The sequence below is a fragment of the Rattus norvegicus genome, chromosome 16 (assembly GCF_036323735.1).
Source record: "Rattus norvegicus strain BN/NHsdMcwi chromosome 16, GRCr8, whole genome shotgun sequence".
Taxonomy (NCBI): domain Eukaryota; kingdom Metazoa; phylum Chordata; class Mammalia; order Rodentia; family Muridae; genus Rattus; species Rattus norvegicus.
Window position 1 is genome coordinate 21,515,054 of NC_086034.1, and position 24,497 is coordinate 21,539,550.

Genomic DNA, 24,497 nt, shown 5'->3' on the forward strand with positions numbered 1-24,497 from the left:
ATCCATGAACATGGGAGATCTTTCCATCTTCTGAGGTCTTCTTCAGTTTCTTTCTTCAGTGTCTTGAAGTTCTTATTGTACAGATCTTTTACTTGCTTTGTTAAAGTCACACCGAGGTACTTTATAGTATTTGGGTCTATTATGAAGGGTGTCGTTTCCCTAATTTCTTTCTCGGCTTGTTTCTCTTTTGTGTAGAGGAAGGCTACTGATTTCTTTGAGTTAATTTTATACCCAGCCACTTTACTGAAGTTGTTTATCAGCTTTAGTAGTTCTCTGGTGGAACTTTTGGGATCACTTAAATAAACTATCATATCATCTGCAAATAGTGATATTTTGACTTCTTCTTTTCCTATCTGTATCCCCTTGACCTCCTTTTGTTGTCTGATTGCTCTGACTAGAACTTCAAGAACTATATTTAATAAGTAGTGAGAGAGTGGGGAGCCTTGTCTAGTCCCTGATTTTAGTGGGATTGCTTCAAGTTTCTCTCCATTTAGTTTAATGTTAGCAACTGGTTTGCTGTATATGGCTTTTACTATGTTTAGGTATGGGCCTTGAATTCCTATTCTTTCCATGACTTTTATCATGAAGGGGTGTTGAATTTTGTCAAATGCTTTCTCAGCATCTAATGAAATGATCATGTGGTTTTTGTTCTTTCAGTTTGTTTATATAATGGATCACGTTGATGGTTTTCCATATATTAAACCATGCCTGCATGCCTGGGATGAAGCCTACTTGATCATGGTGGATGATTGTTTTGATGTGCTCTTGGATTCGGTTTGTCAGAATTTTATTGAGTATTTTTGCGTCGATATTCATAAGGGAAATTGGTCTGAAGTTCTCTTTCTTTGTTGGGTCTTTGTGTGGTTTAGGTATAAGAGTAATTGTGGCTTCATAGAAGGAATTCGGGAGTGATCCATGTGTTTCAATTTTGTGGAATAGTTTGGATAATATTGGTATGAGGTCTTCTATGAAGGTTTGATAGAATTCTGCACTAAACCCATCTGGACCTGGGCTGTTTTTGGTTGGGAGACCTTTAATGACTGCTTCTATTTCCTTTGGAGTTATGGGGTTGTTTAACTGGTTTATCTGTTCCTGATTAAACTTCGGTACCTGATATTTGCCTAGGAACTTGTCCATTTCCTGAAGATTTTCAAGTTTTGTTGAATATAGGCTTTTATAGTAAGATCTGATGATTTTTTGAATTTCCTCTGAATCTGTAGTTATGTCTCCCCTTTCGTTTCTGATTTTGTTAATTTAGACACACTCTCTGGGTCCTCTCGTTGGTCTGGCTAAGGGTTTATCTATCTTGTTGATTTTCTCAAAGAACCAACTTTTGGTTCTGTTGATACTTTCTATGGTCCTTTTTGTTTCTACTTGGTTGATTTCAGCTCTGAGTTTGATTATTTCCTGCCTTCTACTCCTCCTGGGTGTATTTGCTTCTTTTTGCTCTAGAGCTTTTAGGTGTGCTGTCAAGCTGCTGACATATGCTCTTTCCTGTTTCTTTCTGCAGGCACTCAGCGCTATGAGTTTTTCTCTTAGCACAGCTTTCATTGTGTCCCATAAGTTTGGGTATGTTGTATCTTCATTTTCATTAAATTCTAAAAAGTTTTTAATTTCTTTCTTTATTTCTTCCTTTACTAGGTTATCATTGAGTAGAGCATTGTTCAATTTCCACGTATATGTGGTAATTCTTCCCTTATTGTTATTGAAGACCAGTTTTAGGCCGTGGTGGTCTGATAGCACGCATGGGATTATTTCTATCTTTCTGTACCTGTTGAGGCCCGTTTTTTGACCAACTATATGGTCAATTTTGGAGAAAGTACCATGAGGAGCTGAGAAGAAGGTATATCCTTTTGCTTTAGGATAGAATGTTCTATAAATATCTGTTAAGTCCATTTGGCTCATGACTTCTCTTAGTCTGTCTACGTCTCTGTGTAATTTCTGTTTCCATGATCTGTCCATTGATGAGAGTGGGGTGTTGAAATCTCCCACTATTATTGTGTGATGTGCAATGTGTGTTTTGAGCTTTAGTAAGGTTTCTTTTATGTATGTAGGTGCCCTTGTATTTGGGGCATAGTTATTTAGGATTGAGAGTTCATCTTGGTGGATTTTTCCTTTGATGAATATGAAGTGTCCTTCCTTATCTTTTTTGATGACTTTTAATTGAAAATTGATTTTTTTTGATATTAGAATGGCTACTCCAGCTTGCTTCTTCTGACCATTTGCTTGGAAAGTTGTTTTCCAGCCTTTCACTCTGAGGTAGTGTCTGTCTTTGTCTCTGAGGTGTGTTTCCTGTAGGCAGCAGAATGCAGGGTCCTCGTTGCGTATCCAGTTTGTTAATCTATGTCTTTTTATTGGGGAGATGTGGCCATTGATGTTGAGAGATATTAAGGAATAGTGATTATTGCTTCCTGTTATATTCATATTTGGATATGAGGTTATGTTTGTGTGCTTTTCTTCTCTTTGTTTTGTTGCCAAGACGATTAGTTTCTTGCTTCGTCTAGGATATCTCTTGCCTCCTTATGTTGGGCTTTACCATTTATTATCCTTTGTAGTGCTGGATTTGTAGAAAGATATTGTGTAAATTTGGTTTTGTCATGGAATATCTTGGTTTCTCCATCTATGTTAATTGAGAGTTTTGCAGGATACAGTAACCTGGGCTGGCACTTGTGTTCTCTTAGGGTCTGTATGACATCTGTCCAGGATCTTCTGGCCTTCATAGTTTCTGGCGAGAAGTCTGGTGTGATTCTGATAGGTCTCCCTTTATATGTTACTTGATCTTTTTCCCTTACTGCTTTTAATATTCTTTCTTTATTTTGTGCGTTTGGTGTTTTGACAATTATGTGACGGGAGGTGTTTCTTTTCTGGTCCAATCAATTTGGAGTTCTGTAGGCTTCTTGTATGCCTATGGGTATCTCTTTTTTTAGGTTAGGGAAGTTTTCTTCTATGATTTTGTTGAAGATATTAACTGGTCCTTTGAGCTGGGAGCCTTCACTCTCTTCTATACCTATTTTCCTTAGGTTTGATCTTCTCATTGAGTCCTGGATTTCCTATATGTTTTGGACCAGTAGCTTTTTCCGCTTTACATTATCTTTGACAGTTGAGTCAATGATTTCTAGGGAATCTTCTGCTCCCAAGATTCTCTCTTCCATCTCTTGTATTCTGTTGGTGAAGCTCGTATCTACAGCTCCTTGTCTCTTTTTTTGATTTTCTATATCCAGGGCTTTTTCCATGTGTTCTTTCTTGATTGCTTCTATTTCCATTTTTAATTCCTTCAACTGTTTGATTGTTTTTTCCTGGAATTCTTTCAGGCATTTTTGCGATTCCTCTCTGTAGGCTTCTACTTGTTCTCTAAGGGAGTTCTTCACGTCTTTCTTGAAGTCCTCCAGCATCATGATCAAATATGATTTTGAAACTAGATCTTGCTTTTCTGGTGTGTTTGGATATTCCATGTTTATTTTGGTGGGAGAATTGGGCTCCGATGATGGCATGTAGTCTTGGTTTCTGTTGCTTGGGTTCCTGCGCTTGCCTCTCGCCATCAGATTATCTCTAGTGTTACTTTGTTCTGCTATTTCTGACAGTGGCTAGACTGTCCTATAAGCCTGTTTTTCAGGAGTGCTGTAGACCGGTTTTCCTGTTTTCTTTCAGCCAGTTACGGGGACAGAGTTTTCTGCTTTCGGGCATGTAGTTTTTCCTCTCTATAGGTCTTCAGCTGTTCCTGTGGGCCTGTGTCTTGAGTTCAGCAGGCAGGTCACTTGCAGGGGAAAAGTTGGTCCTACCTGAGGTTCCGAGGCTCAAGTGTGCTCGTGGGGTACTGCCTAAGTCCTCTCTGCGGCGGCAGCATCCGAGGAGATCTGCGCCGCTCTTTCCGGGAGCCTCCGTGCACCAGGGTTCCAGATGGCGTTTGGTGTTTTCCTCTGGCGTTTGGTTTCCCAGGCGTGTCTGCCTCTCTGTAGTTTTAGCTCTCCCTCCCTCGGGATTTGGGTGCAGAGAACTGTTTATCTGGTCTGTTTCTTCAACTTGAGTATTTCTTATTTACATTTCAATTGTTATTACCTTTCCTGGTTTCCAAGCAAACATCCCCCTAACCCCTTCCCCTCCCCTTCTATATGGGTGTTCCCCTTTCTATCCTCCTCACCTTACAACCCTCCCCACAACAATCCTGTTCACTGGGCATTAGGTCTTGGCAGCACCAAGGGCTTCCCCTTCCACCGGTGCCCTACTAGGCTATTCATTGCTACCTATGCAGTTGGAGACCAGGGTCAGTCCATGTATAGTCTTTGGGTAGTGGCTTAGTGGTTGATGGTTTAGTCTCTGGAGGGTCTGGATGGTTGATGTTGTTGTTATTCCTATGGGATTGAAAGCCCCTTCAGCTCCTTCAGTCTGTTTTATTTTTCTTCTTTTTAATTGGATATATTTATTTATGTTCAAATGTACATTCCTTTCCCATTTTCCTGTCCGTAAGCCTCCTATCCCCTCCTCCTTCATCATAACTGTGGCCATCCCATTCACTCCCCCTTTCTATGCCCCCAACATTTCCCCGCTCTGGGGTCCATCCTTGGCAGGACCAAGGACGTCCCCTTCCACTGGTGCCCAAAAATGATATTCCAACTCTGCAACATATGCAGTTGGAGTCCTGGGACAGTCTATGTAAAGTCTTTGGGTAGTGATTTAGTCCCTGGAAGCTCTGGATGGTAGGCCTTGGTATTGTTATGAGGTTTCAAGAACCTTCAGATCTTTCAGTCCCTTCTGTAATTTCCCCAAGGGTGCCCCATTCTCAGTTGAGTAGGTTGCTGCTAGTGTTTACCTATGTATTTGACATGCTCAGCTCGTGTCTCTCAGGGGAGACCTATATCCGGTTCCTGTCATCATGCTCTTCTTAGCTTCATCAGTCTCACCTAGTTTTGGTGGCGCTCTCAGTCTCTCTCTCTCTTTCTCTCTCTCTCTCTCTCTCTCTCTCTCTCTCTCTCTCTCTGTGTGTGTGTGTGTATGTGTGTATTTCTGTATATATATATGGGGCACATGCTGGGCAGGCTCTGAATGGCAGTTTCTTGAGTGTCTGCTGTAAAGTTTGCCTCCATATACCCTCCTATGAATATTTTTGTTCCCCATTTTAAGAAGGATTGCAAGCATCTGAATTTTGGTCATCCTTCTTGAACTTCATGGAGTCTGGGGATTGCATCTTGGGTAATTTGAGCTTTTGGGCTAACATACAATTATCAGTGAGTGTAGACCATGTGTGTTTTCCTGTGAATGGGTTCCCTCACTCAGGTTGATATTTTCCAGTTCCATCCATTTGCCTCTGAATTTCATGAAATCATATAGTTGAGTAGTACTCCATTGTGTAGATGTACCACATTTTCTGTATCCATTCCTCTGTTGAAGGGCATCTGGGTTCTTTCCAGCTTCTGGCTATTATAAATAAGTCTGCTATGAAAATAGTGGAGCATGTGTCTTTGTTATATGTTGGAGCACCATTTGGGTCTTTGCCCAGGAGAGGTGTAGCTGGGTCCTCAGGTAGTGGAATGTTCAATTTTCTGAGGAACCTCCAGACTGATTTTCAAATTGGTTGTACCAGTTTGCAATCCTACCAACAATGGAGGAGTGTTCCTCTTTGTCCACATCCTCACCAGCATCTACTGTCACCTGAGATTTTATCCTAGCCATTCTGACTAGTGTGAGGTGAAATTGTAGGGTTGTTTTGATTTGCATTGCCCTGATGATTAAGGATGTTGAACATTTCCTAAGGTGCTTCTCACCCATTCGATATTCCTCACCTTTGAATTTTTGTTTAGCTCTGTACCCCAGTTTTTGATAGTGTTATTTGGCTCTCTGGAACAAAAGTTCTTGAGTTCTTTCTATATTTTTGATATTAGCCCTGTATCAGATGTAGTATTGGTAAAGATCTTTTCCCAATTTGTCAATTTCTATTTTGTCCTAACAACAGTGTCCTTTGCCTCATAGAAGCTTTGTAGTTTTATGAGATCCCATTTGTTGATTCTTGATCTTAGAGCATAAACCATTGGTGTTTTGTTCAGGAAATTTTTCCCAGTTCTCACGTGTTTGAGACAGTTCCCTACTTTTTCTTCTGTTACTTTCAGTGCATGTGGTTTGATTTGGAGGTCCTTGATCCATGTGGACTTAAGGTTTGTATAGGGAGATAAGAATGGACCCAAAGCCCTTGGTCCTCCGAAGGTTGGACTCCCAGTGCAGGGGTATGTGGGGGGGCAGTAAGGGGAATGTATGGGGTAATACCCATATGGGGGAGGATATTGGAGGGGATGGGGGCAGATGGACCGGAAACTGGGAAGGGGAATAACTTTTAAAATGTAAATAAAGAAACATATCTAATAAAAGATTAATAAAAAAGAACGTAACTATTTGCATTCTTCTACATGCTGTCCTCCATTGATCTAGAACCATATGTTGAAAACGCTTTTTTTTCCATTGGATGATTTTAGCTCCTTTTTCAAAGATTAAGTGACCAACGGTGTGTGGAAACATTTCTGGATTTTCAGTTTTATTTCGCTGATCTATCTGCAGGTCTCTGTACCAATACCATACAGTTTTTATGACTATTGCTCTGTAATACTGTTTGTGGTGAGGGATGGTGATTCCCCAGGAAGTTCTTTCATTGTTGAGTATAGTTTTTGCTATTCTTGTTTTTTTGTTCTTTCAACGGGCCTCTGTGTCAGCACTCAGGTGGAATTGTTTTCCTGTTTTCTTTCAGCCATTTCTGGGAAGAGGTGCTCTGCTCTCAGGTATGGAGGTGCTCCTGGTGACTGTCTTTGAGCTCTTGGCACAGGTAGGAATTGGAAGGATCCCCCACCCCCGACTGCTCCTATGTCCCTGCACCCAGCAGGCAGAGATGACACTAGACCATTCCCTCTTGGGCTGGGAATGCGGGCAGAGGGTAGTCTCCTTTGATTTCTCAGGAGTGTCCTCACTTCTGAGGGTCCAGCTCTCTCCCCCACAGGATTTGGGAGCAGGGAGCTGTTTGACTCATTCAGTTCAGTTCTGGGCACCGACCAGAACTGCAGGTACCTGCTGCTAACAGTTCCTATATTACTGTGTCCAGAGGAACTATGCATTTTCCTGTCTGACCAGGGATCTGGGCAGAGGTGAGCAGAAGTGTCCTGCGGTTTCAGGATGTTCTGCACTTCTCAGTTTTCAGCTCTCTTCCCCACGGGATTTGAGATTAGGGATCTACACTCTCATTCTCATTTCCTATTTTTTTGCTTGAAGGAGAATTGATGATACACCAGCATATTTTCTGAAGTCCACATGCTTCTTGATCATTTTGTTATTTTAGGGTGTTAATTAGTTGTTAAGGTAGAGCTTCATGTAAATAATGCAAGGATGAATTATATTTGATATAATATAATGAAAATATTCTTTTGCTTATTGAATATTTTCTTTAAAACTCTGACTTGTCCAACTTTACTTTTTCATTCTGTCAGTCCATTTATTCCCCACATGTAACTTAAATATCTATTGTGTATAATACACATTCTAATATATCTCAAGATCTTCCCATTCCTCAACCTTTACATTCCTCTGCCCAGTCAAGCTTCCTTACATTATATGAATGTAAATATAACATGAAATGAACTTTGCTATTTGGAAACCTTGTTTCTTTTTGCTGAAACCTTTTGGACTCTTAGGTATAGGAGATTGGATGCCATAGGTTATCTCCTTGTATTTATATTTACCCAATTTGTTGTAAGTCCAGGGACACATCGACCATTTTACCACAAAGCCTGAGGTCCTGCTTTACTACCTTTTAGCCCCTGTGTTACCATGGATACTTTATCTATTACCTAAGCAGTATGTGGTGATCCTAATGGCAGCAAATATGGAAACCTTAATCGTGGGTGTAAAAAAATGAAATTTGGAAATGAAAAGAGTCAAAGTATTGGTGACTGGGGGTTTCAATTTTTCATTTGTTGCTAAAATTTACGGAGATACAAATAGTCTGTAGATCTGCATCTGTAGGTCATGCCTATGTTGTGTCAGTCATCTAGCATAAGACCCACAACATGTCAGTAACCCACAAGTGATACAGGTTATCAAAAATCTGTCCCTAAAACCTACATAGCCTGTTAATTATCCAAAGGAAATGCCCACAGCCTGGCAACCATCCATAAGAATTGCCCATGTCCTGTCAGTCATCCACTGGAAACCCCCTCATCCTGTCAATCATCTATCAGCAACTCACAAAACCTGTCAGTCACCCAGAAGAAATTATCACAGTCTGTCAATCAGACCTAACAAATGGCCATAGTCTATTAATCACCCACAGGACATGCCCACAAAGTTATATACAAACCCCTCAGAGCCTGTTAGTCATTCATTAGAAACTCCCATAGCCTCTCATTCAATGGAGAGACCCACAGCTTGTCAGTCTTTCATAACATATCTTAGAGCCTGTCAATTATTCATAGGTAGAGTCAACAGCCTGTCTCTCAACCGTAGGAAACACATACCAACTTTGTCACTTGTCCAAAGTACAAGCCCACACTATGTCAGTCATTCACAGGAAATACCCACACCCTGTCCATCATTCATAAGGAACACCCAACGCCTGTCAACCATACATAGTACACATCTACAATTGTTCAATATGCATAGCAAACATGCACAGCCTTCCAGTCAGTCATCCATATTAGCTGACTGCTACCTGCAAATCATCCATAGAAAGTACCCACAACCTGTCAGGCATTCATAGGAAACACCTACAACATGTCAATCATCCGTAGGAAGGAGTTACAGCCTGTTTGTCACCTACATGGCAGACCCCCAACCTGGCAACCATCTGTGGGAAAAACCTGCAGCCTATCAAACACCCATAGGAATTGCCCACAGCCTTAGAACCATTTCTAAAAAATGCCCATATCCTCTGAAAATCCACAGAGAAAGTCAACAGCCTTTCAGTCATCTATTGGAAACACACACAGTCTGTTAGTCATCTAGAGGACACACACATTGCTTGAGAGTCATCCATAGGAAAAACTAAGTGCATGCCATGCATGCATAGGAAATGACCACAGCAAGCCAATTGTGCATAGGAATTTCCAACAGTCTGTCAGTTATCAAGAGAAAATTCACACAGTCTGTCAATTATACAAAGTAAATATCAACAGTATTCAATTAAATATTAAACATAGAAATGTTCAAAAACCCACAACCCCCACACACTCACAACATAAATAGGGACGTGATAAACCTGGGAGACAGCACACAATAAATCATGCTGATAGCAAAGATCCATCTCTGCCTCCGGCTCCTCTCCTACATCATTCAGACCTCAGGTTTGCCATGCAGAGCTGATCCTGTTACCATGCCTGCTTGAAATGAATGGGGAGATGTTTGTGATGATGAACTTCATCAATGTATTCTAATAGCTTTATAAAAATCATGTAGTGAAGGAAGCGCAGGATTTTGTTTCTGTTGACAGCACATTTTCAGAAGGGTTTAGTCCACGGTTTTTCTGCATACGGTAGCTAATTCTTCAGAGCTCCTGATAAAGCAGAAAAGTGTGAAAACAAGGCCCTGCCTTGTGTGTCCATTCAAGAGTCCAACCTCACCTTATTTCAATTATATTGACAATAGCAACAAGAAACGTCAGAAAAATGAAAGGAAATGCCTCATTGTGAATATGATCACAGTTTACCAAGGATATAAACACAAATGTTTACACAATATGAACATAGAATTAATATTTATTTAATAAATCCCAGTGAGAGGTTTACAGCGTGCCTCAATTGTTTACATTCCTGAATGAAAGACACACACACACACACACACAGACACCTACACACACACACCCCTACACAAAGGGAGTATAAAATAGTCATAGGAGGGAATACAAAGTGTGAAGCAGAGACTGAAGGAAAGGCCATCCAGAGAGTGCAACATAAGGGGATCCATCCCACATGCAGTCACCAAACTCAGGCACCCTTGGGGATGCCAAGAGGTGCATGCTGACAGGAGCCTGATATAGGTGTCATCTGAGAGGCTCTGCCAGAGCCTGAGAAATTTAGAGGCAATGTTCTCAACAAACCATTGGACTGAGAAGTGGGACCACAATGGAGGAGTTAGAGAAAGGACCCCATAGGAAGAAAAACAATGTCAACCAACCAGATACCGCAGAGTTTCCAGGGACTAAAGCTCCAAGTAAAGCATACACATGGAGCAACCCCTGGCTCCAGCAGAATATGGAGCAGAAGATGGACCTTGTTGGGAATCAATGGGAAGGGAGGCCTGTGGTCCTGTGAAGACACAATGCCCCAGTGAAGGAGAATGCCAGGGCAGGGAAGCAGGTGGGAGTGGGTGTGAGTGTGGGGAGTGCCCTTATGGAGGCATGGTGTGGGGTGATGTGATGGGCTGAGGTTTTCTGGAGGGGAATCATTTCATATGTAAATAAAAAATCTTACGAATGAAATGAAAAAGAGTAGAGGGCTATTCCTATAAAAACTGGAAATCAATGGAACTAAATATTTTCTGAGGGCAGTTTAAAGAAGAAAATGTCTTTCGAAATTTAGAAGATGGTAAGTGACCTCAAAACATTCCATGTTCTATGTTGAAGAGAATTTTGTCTTCTGAATTCTAAAACTGACTCTTTTTCCATTCTTAATCCTGTAGGAGAGCGAGGTCCACCTAATTCCTACTCTTTCATGCTTACCGATCAAGAAAATAGTTCTCTCCTTCTAAATTCACTGTTTATGAGTCTAGAACTTCTTTGTTGTTACTTTGGTTGCAACAATTGCATCCCCCTACACTCTGTTGCAACTCTGAGATTTTCAGTGCACTTTAAAAATTGATTCTATAGTATTTTATCCTTTGGAATATTTTTAGGTCTAGAGATATGGCTCAGTCGTTAAGAGCAGTGGCTAACTGCACTTCTAGGAGACCTGAGTCTAATATGCAGCTGTACATTTTGGCCTTCAACTGTGTGTAACTACAGTTTGAAGGGGATGTGGAATTCTATTCTTGATGCTACAGACACTACATTCATTTGGTGCACAGAAATACATGCTAAGTATCTATACAGGTCAAATATCAAAATAATACATACTTACCCATGGGTGTCTGTTTTTACCACCTATGTTGCACCTATAGTGTCCAGAAGAGAGGTTCAGGTCCCAGAGATGTAAGTGCTCTTAGGCACTGGATGATTCTGAGAATAGAAATAGGTTGTTGGAAAATGCAACCAACCCTTATCAATATTGAGTCATTCCTCTAAGCCCCACATTGATTTTCCCTATTTTATGGTGTAATTTTGCTTTGTTTTTGTCCATGGCAGTTGGTGCGCTTCAAGAGAGCACTGCTTCTTAAGCCCTCCCAGGTCAGGCTTTCGGGTCCCTGGGTTTATCAATTAAAATTGGGGTACAAAGATAAGCAGAGAATTCTCAACAAAGGAATTTCAAATGGCCAAGAAGCACTTAAAGAAATCTTCAAAGTCCTTAACCATCTTTGAAATGAGAATCAAAATGATGCTGAGATTTCATATACACTGTTAGAAAGGCTAAGTCCATAATTTCAAGTGATAGTACATGCTGGTAAGGATGTGGAGCACAGAAAAGATTTTTTCATTGTTGCTGGAGTAGAAATTTGTACAATCAATTTGGAAAATTAATTTGGTTTTTTCTCTGAATACTCAAAATAATTTTACCTCAAGACCTAGCTATACCACTCCTAGGTATTTACACAAAAGGTTACCTACTATACAACAGGGACACTTGCTCAACTATGATCATAGTAGCTTTGTTCATAATACCCATAAACTAGAAACAATTCAATTGCCCCTAAAACAAGGATGGATAAAAAATAATGTGGTACATTTGCACTGTAGAATACTATTCAGCTATGAAAAACAAAGACATCTTGAATTTTGCAAGCAAATAAGTGGAAATTGAGAATATCATCCTGAGTTAGGTAACCCACACCCAAAAACATGCATTGAATGTACTGACTTATAAGTGCTTATTTGTCAAAATTACAGTGTAATCATAATATACCATATATACAGAAAGATACTGAATATGAAGGAAAGCTCAACATAAAATACCTGATTCTCACTTAGGAGGGGGAATAAAATAGTCATAGGAGAAATATGTAGGGAGAGGACTGAGTAAGAGAGGGAAAGGAAGAGGAATAGGGAATGAGTTGAGTATGAAGTTTGAGGAGAGACAGAAGAGAGGGCTGGAGAACCAGAAGTGTAAATGAAAACCTATAGCTGGAGAGAGGAGAGAGAGAGAGAGAGAGAGAGAGAGAGAGAGAGAGAGAGAGAGAGAGAGAGAGAATAAGAGAGAGAGAGGAGAGAGACAGAGACCGAGACAGAGAGACAGAGAGAGAGACAGACAGAGGCAGAGAGAGACAGAGTTGGGGGGTGCGGAAGGTGGGAACATCTTGAGGATATACCAGACACCTGGAGTGGGACATTTCCCACAGTAAATAGTGGTGACATTAGCTGATACTCCTGGCAGTGGGGATATGGAAACTGAAGATGCCACTTCTGTAGCCACACAGGAACTCCAGTGGGAATATAAGGACAACAACCCACAAGAAGACACAAAACTTTTGACCCCAAGTTTATCCTTCCTACAAGAAATGCAGAGAGAAATGTGGAGCAGAGACTATGGGAATGGACAACCTATAAAGGTCCTAAGTTTAGACCCATCCACAGGCAAGTACAAGTTCCTGACAATATTAATGATACTTTGTTATACTAGAAGACAAAGGAATCACTTAACCCTCCGCTGACAGGTTCTACCTAGCAGCTGACTGAAACAGATTCAGAAACCCATAGTGAAACATTGTATCATGCCTACAGACTCTTATGGGAGATTTAGGGGAATGAGTGAGGGCCTGGAACAGAACATCAACTACACAGAATACCAACAGAGTCATCTAAACTGAACCTTTGGGACCTCTCAGAGACTGAACAATGTAGTACATGAAGCAGACCTTGTCTGACACACATTTGTTGAAGATGTGCAGCTCACTCTTTATTTCGAGTGCTAAAAGTGGGGTTGGAGCTCTTTTTAAAGCCGTTTCTTGTCTGTGAAATCTGATACTTTTCCTAGACTCAGTAGGAGTGGATGAACATAATCCTGCTGTTTCTTGATGTGGCAAGGTGCAGGAATACTCACGGGGCTGGGGAGTTCAACCTCTTAGAGGAGGAGGAGAGGTGGGATGGAAGGAAGAATGGTGTTAGGATGGTCTCAGAGGGGGCAATGATTGAGATATAAAGTGAATAAAAATATAAAAAATAAAACAAAAGTATATGTAATATATAGCAGAGGACCCCTTGGTCAGGCTTCTGTCACAGAAGATGCCACTAATCCTCAAGAGATTGGAGGCCCCAGGAAGTTTAGACGTTTTGTGGGTGTGGATATCCCCAGTAGAATTGGCGGGGGGTTATGGGATCCAGAATTCTTGGGGAATGGGCCAGGAGGGGAATAATATCTAGAGTGTAAAATTGATTAATTTATTTACTAATTAAAAATTCTTTGGATCTTTGTAGATGTAAAATTGTCAGTATAACCCTTTAAGAAATTATTCATATCTACATCAAAATGATAATTCACCATTATAAAGCTCTCATGATCCTAGAGATGCAGATAAGATCTTGTCTATCTAGAGGATTAAATATTATTTATTGCATTATTAAAGCCAGAGTCTATATGACCAACTGAGGAGAGGTAAAATGGTTTTGAAATTATTCAGCGTTAGTATTGAAAGACATCCTTGAGAGAATAGGGATACCCAGTGTCCCAGTTAGGGTATTACTGCTGTGAATAGACACCATGACCAAGACAAATCTTATGAAGGACAACGTTTAATTGGGGCTGGTTTATGTGTTCAGAGGTTCACTTGATTATCATCAAGGTAGGGGTATGGTGGCATCCAGGGAGACATGGTGCAGGAGGAGCTGAGAGACTACATCTTTATGTGAAGGCTGTTAGTTTAAGACTGACTCCCATGCAGCTAGGATCAGGGTCTTAAAGCCCACACCCACAGTGACATGCCTATTCCAACATGGTCACAACTTGGAATATTGCTATTCCCTCGGCTTCACACATATAAACCATCAGACCCAGGATACAGATCAATATAATAAAGACAAGATAAGAATGGTACTCAGCAAATATCATTCTAAAATATATATGCCCAAGCATTCACACTAAATCAGAAATCAGAAATGTGAAAAGTATATTTGATCTTCCCCTGTTCAATAAAATCATTGAAGTCTTAGCTAGAATAAGAGCACAAGTGAATGAGATAGATGTACACCCTTGAAAGAATGAAGCCAATGTCACTTTATTTAGGCCTGGGTGGTTGATATACACAAAAGACTCTAAAGCCTCCACCAAAATTCCCCTGCAGCTATTCAATTGTTCAGCATTGTATTAGAGGAAAAGCAATGCATAAAACCAAGTTAGTTTCCTAAATCCAAATACCCAGCACACTCTGCAAATAAGCAAACTAACAGATTCTCACAGATATTATAGATTAAATATAACCAAGGAATTGAATGACTTGTACAGTTAAAAACTCTAAACTTAATGTAAATTAACAGAAGAAGATACAGTAACATGGAAATGCCCCACGCTCCTAGGTCAGAAGGATTAATATGGTGGAGTTGGATGTGATGGTTTATATATCCTTGGCTCAGGGGTGGCACTATTAGAAGCATGGTCCTGTTGGAGTAGGTGTGGCCCTGTTGGAGTAGGTGGGCGACTGTGTGTAAGGGGTTTAACACACTCATCCTAGCTGCCTAGAAGGCAGTATTCTGTAGGACCATCCAGATGAAGATCTACAGCTCTCAGATCCTCCTTCACCATGTCTGATTGGTGGCTGCAGTGATCCTGCTGTGATGATAACAGGTCTGAACCTCTGAAGTTGTAAACCAGCCCTAATGAAATGGTGTCCTTTTAAGAGTTGCCTTGGCCATGGTGTCTGTTCACACAACTAAAGTCCTAAGCTGAGGAATATTGAATGGCTGTGAAGTACCTATAGAAATGTTCAACAACCTTAGTCATCAGGGGAATGCAAATCAAAACAATGCTGAGACTCCTCCTCACACCCCTCAGCATGGCTAAGAACAAAAACTCAGGTGATGACAGATGCTGGCAAGGATGTGGAGAAAGAGGAACACTCCTCCACTGTTACTTGGATAGCAAGCCAGTACAACTGCTCTGGAAATCAGTTGAGAGTTTCCTCAGAAAATTGGACATAGAACTACCTGAGGACCCAGGTATACTCATTCCTGGGCATAGAATCAATAGATGCTCCAACATATAACAGACAAACATGCTCCAGTAAGTCCATAGAAGCCTTATTTTTAATAGCTAGAATCTGGAAAGAACCCAGAAGTCCATCAACAAAAGAATGGATACAGAAAATGTGGTTCAATTACAGAAACGCAGTACTACTCAGCTATTAAAAAGACAATGACTTCATGAAATTCATAGGGAAAAGGATGGAACTAGAAAATATCATCTTGAGTGAGGTGACCCCAGAAAATAACACAGATGGTGTGCACTCACTGATAAGTGAATAGTAGCCCTGAAGCTCAGATGAGCCAAGGTGCAATCCACAGATCACATAAAGCTCAAGAAGAAGGACAACCAAAATGTTTATGTGTCAGTATTTCTTAGAAGGGGGAACAAAAATATTTATAGTAGGAAATATGAAGCCAAAATTTGGAGAAGAGATTGAAGGAAAGTATAAATAAATAAATAAATTTAAAAAATCAAAATAAAAATAAAGAAAACATTCACAGTATATGGGGAATTGACAGCACTTTATCAAATTACACTGATCCATAGAGATAACTGCATGCAGAAGACAGAAACTTAGTCCATTTCTACACCAAGCACAGAAGTCAATGCCACATACATCACATACATACGGATCTGCATAATACTTCACACAACAAATGTGGCAGAGGAGAAAGTAGGAAATATGTTTGACTTTACTGTACAGAATGGTACTTCCTGAACATTAGTCCTATAGCACAGAGAATAAAAGCAACCATTCATAAATCATACCTCCTGAAATTTAAAACATGGCATAAATCAATGATCATCATCATTTGACTGAATATGATGCCTCTGCCATTCGTAAAAATCTTAATAGATTCTTATAAAAATAAGTATATTTACAATACAAACCAAGATAAACCTTATCTATTAAGCTTCACACCTACCAAGTAGCATTCATGATACGTAAAGTAGTCTGCATGATTTCAGAACAGAAATGCAAACATGGTTATCCCAAAGCTACAAATACTGCAAAGTAAACCAGTTACTGGCTCGTAAGATGTTCTGGTACAGTAGTGGAACACATATTATGGAAATAATTCTCTTTCCTGATTCTATTTCAGACACACTCTATGTGATGGAAGCCAGGCCTGAAACTGCTAAAGCAGCCAAAATCCTAAGAGTAGATATGTCCTGAGCCAAGAGGAAAACTCAGTAATCTTATCCGTATCAATGAAATGACTGTCATAGCTATAGATCTGTGTTTGGAACCCTCATTAGAAAAGCATCATCTTCTTGTAGGCTATAGACACTAACACAGAGACCCCAACCTGGAAAGTGTACAGAGAAGGTGGTAACTCCATTTTAAATGGGATGACTCCTTTACGTCTCTCCCTCAAGACTTCATTATCTCTATAGCAAATAAACGTAGAGATTCTAAGAGATTGGGGTGATAGATTACTGTAGTGAGTGACTTACCGACATAATACCAAGTCCCTAGTAAAAGAGAAGAAAAAACAACATGGAATCTGAGAAGTAATACTAAGAAGTCAATAGGATTCAAACAAGGAATTGCTGAGTGGATGAAGGTAGAGGTCACTACTTTCCCTTTCGTGCATTCAGAGGACCTGTGGGAGCATCACCTAAGGACGGCACAATGGCACCAGCCACCCTGGGTTTCCCTTCAGTATTTAGGTATTTTAGTAATATCTGCAATTTAATGAGTATAAATATCCTCCACTTGGGAAGACAGATGTGATGTTTGGATTCCACTGAGCATGGATGTTTGTTAAAATTTATTCTCAGTCTAATAGGTCAGGTCTGCACCTGAAGGGTGCACTGTGCACTCACTGATTTTGGTGAACAGGATTTTATGTGTGAAAAGAACAAATACTTCTCACGCACTTACCAGATGACGCAATCCAGGAGACTTGACCCCCGATCAAGGAGAATCCATGTCTCTGTGAGACCACATTATCCTGAAAATGACTCATTTCTTCTTCTTTTTCGTGATTAGGCAGGTAGCAGGCCAGTAACAAGAATGAATATATATATCCAATTGAATTAAATTTTTTCAGAGATAAGTGACATCATGAACAGCAGATGACAATTTGAGAAATGGTAATTTATGGAGTCAGGTCTTCACATGTTATAAAGTTGTAAAGGAAAGGCAGCAGAGCATTGTGAGAAAAACAGTCCAAGGAGATCAATGGACCCAGATGTGTAACCCTGTAGCTATCTGCCCAGGGTTTCAACAGAGGTCAATGTGTTGCATTGTTGAGATGGCAGCTCTGTCCCCCTTTGCACAAAATCAGATGCCACTTAGGCTCATGCACTGCTTCCTCAGGACTTAGCCCTTCCTTTGGGTTAGTTGTCAGTGTCCACAGCCTGCACTAAGCCAACCTTATCAATCAGGCCACTGTTCAGTATTCATTTTAATCTCTCAGAGACTCTCAGTCCACTCCTTTGTAGCTTCCCATCACACATGTGCCTTCTTGCCTTTAGCTGTTTGTATGTAGTGCTTCTAGGTTTCTGGTTTGTGCTGTCTTCACTGTAACCCTCCACCATAGAGCCTATAGTTTGACCAAACACTGACCTCTAACTCCGTCTTTCAGTTAAATCTCTTCCCGATATATACTACATGCACTTAATATGTGAAGGGAGTGTACATTGCCTGTCCCTCTGATTTGTGAGGATATATCATAAAGTTGCTAAATAGAACACCTTGGTGTCACAGACTGTATTGTTTGTCCAAGGGACTTAGCATATGAGTTTTGAATTAAACTGCTTGCCTCTTACTTGTAAGAGTTTCCCATTAAAATGTTCAAAGTGAAAGTCTTGCATTTTAAAATTTTTATTGCATCAGTAGCTTTTTTAGTGTATTTTCAAGGGAAAACAATCTTTAACCCTACTCTTACTTCTCATATTATCAAGTCATTTGTTATTAGTTGGCAAAGAGAAGACAGTTGAAATGTGGCTTCTCTGAATTTTCTTTCTTTCCTTTCCTTCCTCCTTTCTTTCCTTTTTTTCTTTCTTTTGTAAAACGTTTATTCTGCTCCCTCCACAAGTGGCCATTAATGGTGTCTTTATGAGCCATTCCAAATACCTGAGATGATGGTGATGCTCCATTCTCGTGTAGGGCGTTTTGAGGAAAACACCCTTATTATATTCATGACTGTCATTACTTTGTCACATCCAGAAGACCTAGTTTCACAGCACGTCTCCCCACATTTTGTCCTTATATCTTTTCTGACTCCCTCTTCCACAACAGTACCTGAGCCTTGGAGGATGTTGTGCTGTTTGATTTTAATGAACTTTCCATAAATCTACATATAATCTGGGAAGACTGAATCAGAGTAGAGGTATCTTCTCCATCACATTGTCTTGAAGGAAGTCTGTGGGTCATTTTCTGTGGTTAATGTAGAATGTCCCCTGTAATTGTAGGTGGTGATACTAGATGTTGGTACTTCTGGGTGGATGGGCCTCGTTGTATAAGAAAACAGGTTGAGGGGCTGGGGATTTAGCTCAGTGGTAGAGCGCTTGCCTAGGAAGCGCAAGGCCCTGGGTTCGGTCCCCAGCTCCGGAAAAAAGAAAAAAAAAAAAAAAAAGAAAACAGGTTGAGCAAATCATGTGAACAAGGCAGTAATCTCTGCCCCTCCCCACTCTCTCTCTCTCTCTCACTCTCTCTCTCTCTCTCTGAGTGTGTGTGTGTGTGTGTGTGTGTGTGTGTGTGTGTGTGTAAGTGACAAAGTCCATATGTAGAGGTGAGACTGCAATGTCTTAGAATTGGTTTGATCCTCCTACCAAGATTGCAGGTCATCAGGCTTGAATGGAAAATGATCTTAGGTGCTGTGTCATCTCAATGGTTGCTTTCCTACAAATTTCTTCCCATTGACATTCTTTTCATTTAAAAAGCAGAAGCATTTCTAATATTTCTGTCACTTTCTAAGTACATCAAATCTTAGACAATATTAAGGAACACGTAAGGATGTGCAAGTACTTTAGAGGCAGTGCGAGTTTGCTTCACACATGGAAGGCAGCTCTCGAACTGTGAAGACAAGCACAACATTTTAAGGGAAGTAAGTAATTTTTAGTACAGTAAATAATTGTATAAGACACCAGGGCCTGACACTCAAGTTCCTGATTTTTTTAATTCATTTGTGTCCAGAAGAAGTCAGTGTGTTTTTCCTGCTGTTTGAAATATTTCCAGAAGTTTATGTAAAGGTATAGGCTTATAGCAATTTTTTGTCCAAAATATATAAAGATGTCTAAAATCTCAACAGTAAAAGGTCAGCATGGGCAATGGATTTCAAGACCTTTCTCCAGAGATTTCCAGCTAGATACCTAGCTAGAAGAACATACCAACCAGAAAAGCAACAACTTTTGGTCCAGCCCCTGCTCCAGTTGCTCAGGCCACACATGAATATCGAGCTGCATATCTTCTACACATGTACTGGGAGGCCTGTCTCCAACCCCTGTATGTTCTTTTGCTGGTGGTTCAGATGCTGAGAGCCCAAAGTGTCAAGTTTAGTTAACTCTGCTGGACGGCCTATGGAGTTTCATTCCCCTTGAGGGCTGCAATCCTTCTTCTGAATCTTGTATATGAGTCCTTAAGTTCTACCCAGTGTTTAGCTGTGGATGTCTGCATCTGTCTGAGTAAGCTGTTCAGTGGAGCCTCTCAGAGGACAGCCATGCTAAACACTTGTCTGTAATTGTTATAATTGTTATAAAATACTCTGTTATAGAGTATTATGAAATGTCAAGGATTGGTGCTTGCCCACGGATGGGTAGCAAGTTTGGCTAGTATCCCTCAGTCTCCACTCTGTCATCAATTGCTGATTTTTTCTTTCAGTTTGTTTATATGGCAGATGACTTGTTGAGTGTTTGTAACTGAACCATCCCTGCTTTCCTGGTATAAAACTTACTTTGCAAGTATTTTCTGTAGTTGTTTTGAAGAGACTTCGATAGCTCAGTTCACAGAGCACTGGAGTGTAGTTGACACATACATTTTATAAATACTCTTATAAGTTTCTCATTTATATATAACATATAGTATAATAAAATGATATATATATATATATTCATATGCTGAGTGTGTAGGTCAGTGGTGGAGCACTTGTATGGCACATGTGAGACTGTAAAGGAACTGAGAAATAGCAACCTTCTATATTACTGTTGGAACTATAAATATAAAATGGTTCAGCCTCAAGCAGCTGAATGTGCACAGAACTTATAAATGACAAAAGGGAGGAACCCCAAGAAGTATAGCATGATGAATAGGTAAACAAAGTGTGGCATATCAATACAATGGACTAGTATCTAGCAATGACAAGAGGTATTCATAATAATCCTAAAACATGAAAACACATTACAATCCGTAAACTCAGTAAAAATAGCATTTTTAATGACCAAAAAGCTTTATTTTTATATTAGATCATTAATTTCTATTAAATACCTAGAATGAACTGGTTGGTGGTGACATATGCCTTTAATCCCAGCACTCAAGAGGCTGAGACATGTAGTTCTCCATGAGTTTAAAGCCAGCCTGGTCTACAGAGTTAGGTATCGGACAGCCAGGGATGCTACACACACACACACACACACACACACACACACACACACACACACACACGGACATACACGCACTCACTCACTCAATCAATCAATCAATCAATAAATCAATCAAACACCTCAAAAACAAGACAACAAAAAGAAATCAATCAATTAAACACAACAACTGCAGCAGCAGCAGCAGCAGCAACAACAGCAACAACAAACACTAACAGAATGAGAAACGTAAAGCAGAAGTTAGATTGGGTACCAGCTTGTTTCCTCATTAATCAAAGGGCCCCTCAGAAAACCATTCATATTATGGGCTATTGCAATGGCATTGGAGCTGTACACAACCTGGTTTTAAGGTTCTATATTTGAAGGTCATACTTCTATCATCAAAGAGGGATAGTTGGAACTGGTGCCTAAAAAGTTGATAGGGGGTAGGCTGTGGAGTAAAAAAGAGTAACTTGTAATGGCCCAGGGTTTCCTGTCAAAGATGAGAATGTTTTTAAAACAATAGGGTGATGGGAGCATGACTTTAATAAAATACTAAGAAAGCACTACTACATTGTATGCTTGTAAGTAATGAACTTAGCACATAAGTTTACTACATACCTGTGAACCTATTATTATTGAAACATTATGCTTATTTCCTATGTGTGAAAGTTTTGCCTATGTGTCTGTCGGTGCACTACATGCATGTCTGGGCCTGTGAAGACATAAGAGGGGTCTAGATCACCTGGAATTAGATTTGAAGATGCTTTTGGGCTTCCACGTAGGTGTCATTGTAGGTTGCAGGGTTTGTAGGTGACAGATATTGAGGATTACCTTTGCCCTCCAGTAGCAGACAGGGTACCTTCCAGTATTATGAACTCTGGTTAGTAGGGTGAAGAGTCTAGTTAGACCCCGGGTCAACCTCTCCCACTGTGATGACAGAAGTGTTACCATCAGAAATCAGTCCTGAATATCAGATTGTGTAGACCAACCAATAGTCTTGACACAAGCCTGTGACAGTTGAGGCTTCCTATAGGACCCTATGGTTAATGACTCAGCAGTTTGTTACCCATTCTTGTTACTGGAGGTGAAATTGTGTGACACAAGATGTCTAGGTGGAGCCTTGTGTCCTCTGTTAGTTTTTGGCTCCGTATGTATTCCCTTGGCGCATGCATGCATATATATATAAAAATATATATGTGTATATATATATATATATGTATTTATATATGTAATTTTTTAATTTGTTTTTTTAACTTGGTGACAAATATTAAACTGTTATACTTGGCACTTTTTGCTTTTGTTCGCTGAGAGAAATGTAGAATAAACCCACAGTGTTTTTGGAATAGGTGAATGATTGCCTTTTAAGGTGACTGGCATTGACAGTAGTGGAAAAATAAATAACCACAAAATAACATACATGTATTAATAAATCCTGTCAGGGAGAAAAGTACTGAGACAGAGGTCACAGAGACTTCTCGGTGATGAAAAGAGAAGTGGCCTCGATCCTGGACAGGCTTGGGGCGTTTACCTCCCTGGCCGTTTTGAGACTGTCCATTCTAACCAGTGCTGGAGGACTCCTCCCCCCATCCATGTACTTCTGCTTCCTGGAGCTGTTGTGGGCATTCACCAAGATGGCGTATGTGAGACTTGCTCCGTCTGGGCTGTCCAGTGTGGGTGAACCCCACATCAGCGGACTTCCAGAACACGCCCTATCCTTAAGGGCTTTGTGGTCTCTCGGGGCTGTCTGTCAGAACCAACAACTGCAGGATGGAGCTGCGGTCATCTCCACAAGGACTTCATCTGCTCAAGAGGTAAAGGGGCAGCGCGCAAGTCTGGAGTTTAGGAAGGAAGGATTTGGCCTGTGATACACAAGGAGCAAAGGCAGCCCTCACATACATCCCCTGTTTTCCTGCCTCATTACAAACAGCTCTGGAGCATCACATAAATCAGTCAGCAACCTTTCTACAAGGGCTCCCAGAAGACATCTGAAGCAGATGACACCGTCTCTGGGAAGGTAACTTACTACTTCTGAGATAGAATCTCACTTTGTGGGCAGCCTGGTCTACAGAGAAACCCTGGCTCAAAACACCAAACCAAAGTAAAACCCCCAAAACATTAACAGAGCCCAGGCAATCTCACAAGTCTCTGCAGCACCATTTGCCAAACAGCAAGTCAAGGCGTTCTGCTGCTCTCCCTAGCTGCTTGTCTCTCTTCAGGATCCCTAAGCATCCTTTTCATGATGGGTACCAGGCGACCCATGATTTGAAGACAGAGCCCAAGCCTGGGGACTCCTGAGTCTATACCTGCTGAATGCTCTTAGTCATATGAGACCTCCACCCTGTGTGACAGCAGGTCCTAGGCCTTAATGAAACTACCTAATTTGGTTTTTATGTATAACTTAAGTTGTGTAAACATACAAAAAGGCACACAGATACAGACACACATGCACGCGGGCAAACACACACACACACACACACACACACACACACACACAATCGTTTTACCTCTGTGTATTTTCTGTGTACCATGTGTGGTAGAATATGGTGCTGGTTCCCCTGGGGCTGCAGCCATAAACAGTTGTGAGCTGCCCTGTGTGTTCTAGCAATCAGAACTGAGTGTTATTCAAACCAAAACTAGAGCTGGTCACTGCCAAGCCCCCATGTAGATTTTCTTTTTGTTTTTCCTATTTTTGTTCTTTGTGTTCTTTTTTCTTTTTTCTTAGATATTTTATGTATTTACATTTCAAATGTTATCCCCATTCCCCCTCCATAACCCCTGATTCTATGAAGACTTTCTTAAAATATAGAGCATTAATTATAATAGACAGCACTCAAAAAGTTATCATAAGACAAATTGTCAACTTTAGGGCAATATCAATAATGAATATTAGATCAACATTACCTGTTTGCTAATGGATAAAAGACATTTTGAACAGGAACTGTGACCATGTCCCCCTCACAGAAGTGGAGTGAGGACCTTCTGTTCTGTTGATTTTGCACTGATATACATGTGAAGGTTAGAGATTGCCATTGTCTTTCTCTCACTTTCCAGTGCCCCACACATGTGGAGCTAAGTGTGTAGTGGTCAGAGGACAGAGCCAACTGACGGTTCTGTTCTGGCTTCTGAGGACTGAACTCAGGCCATCAGGCCTCCCTGTGGGTTCCACCCCTGGTCCCTCTGTTCTAGAGACAAACCTCACCCAGCCACGTCCCTCGTGTGATTGATTTACTATCTTGGAGCACATTGATATTCACACTTGCAGGCAAGTAAGCCTTGGGGCTCCCCTTATCCCCACATCTACAGTCGGGTTTTCAGGGCAAATGTTTTACCAAGTGAGGTTTACCAACCGCAAAAGCGCTTCATTATTTTTCGGGGGGGGGGCGATTTTTTCCTTTTCTTTTATTTTCTCGGTCAATATTAAATGGGATGTATCTTATTTACATTTCAATTGTTATTCCCTTTCCCGGTTTCCAGGCCAACATCCCCCGAACCCGTCCTCCTCCTCTTCTATATGGGCGTTCCCCTCCCCATTCTCCGCCCATTAACTCACCCCAAGAATCCCATTATTTAAGGGTCCAGCCTTGGCAGGACCAATGGCTTCCCCTTCCACTGATGACCTTACTAGGCTATTCATTGCTACCTATGATGTTGGAGCCCAGGGTCAGTCCATGTATAGTC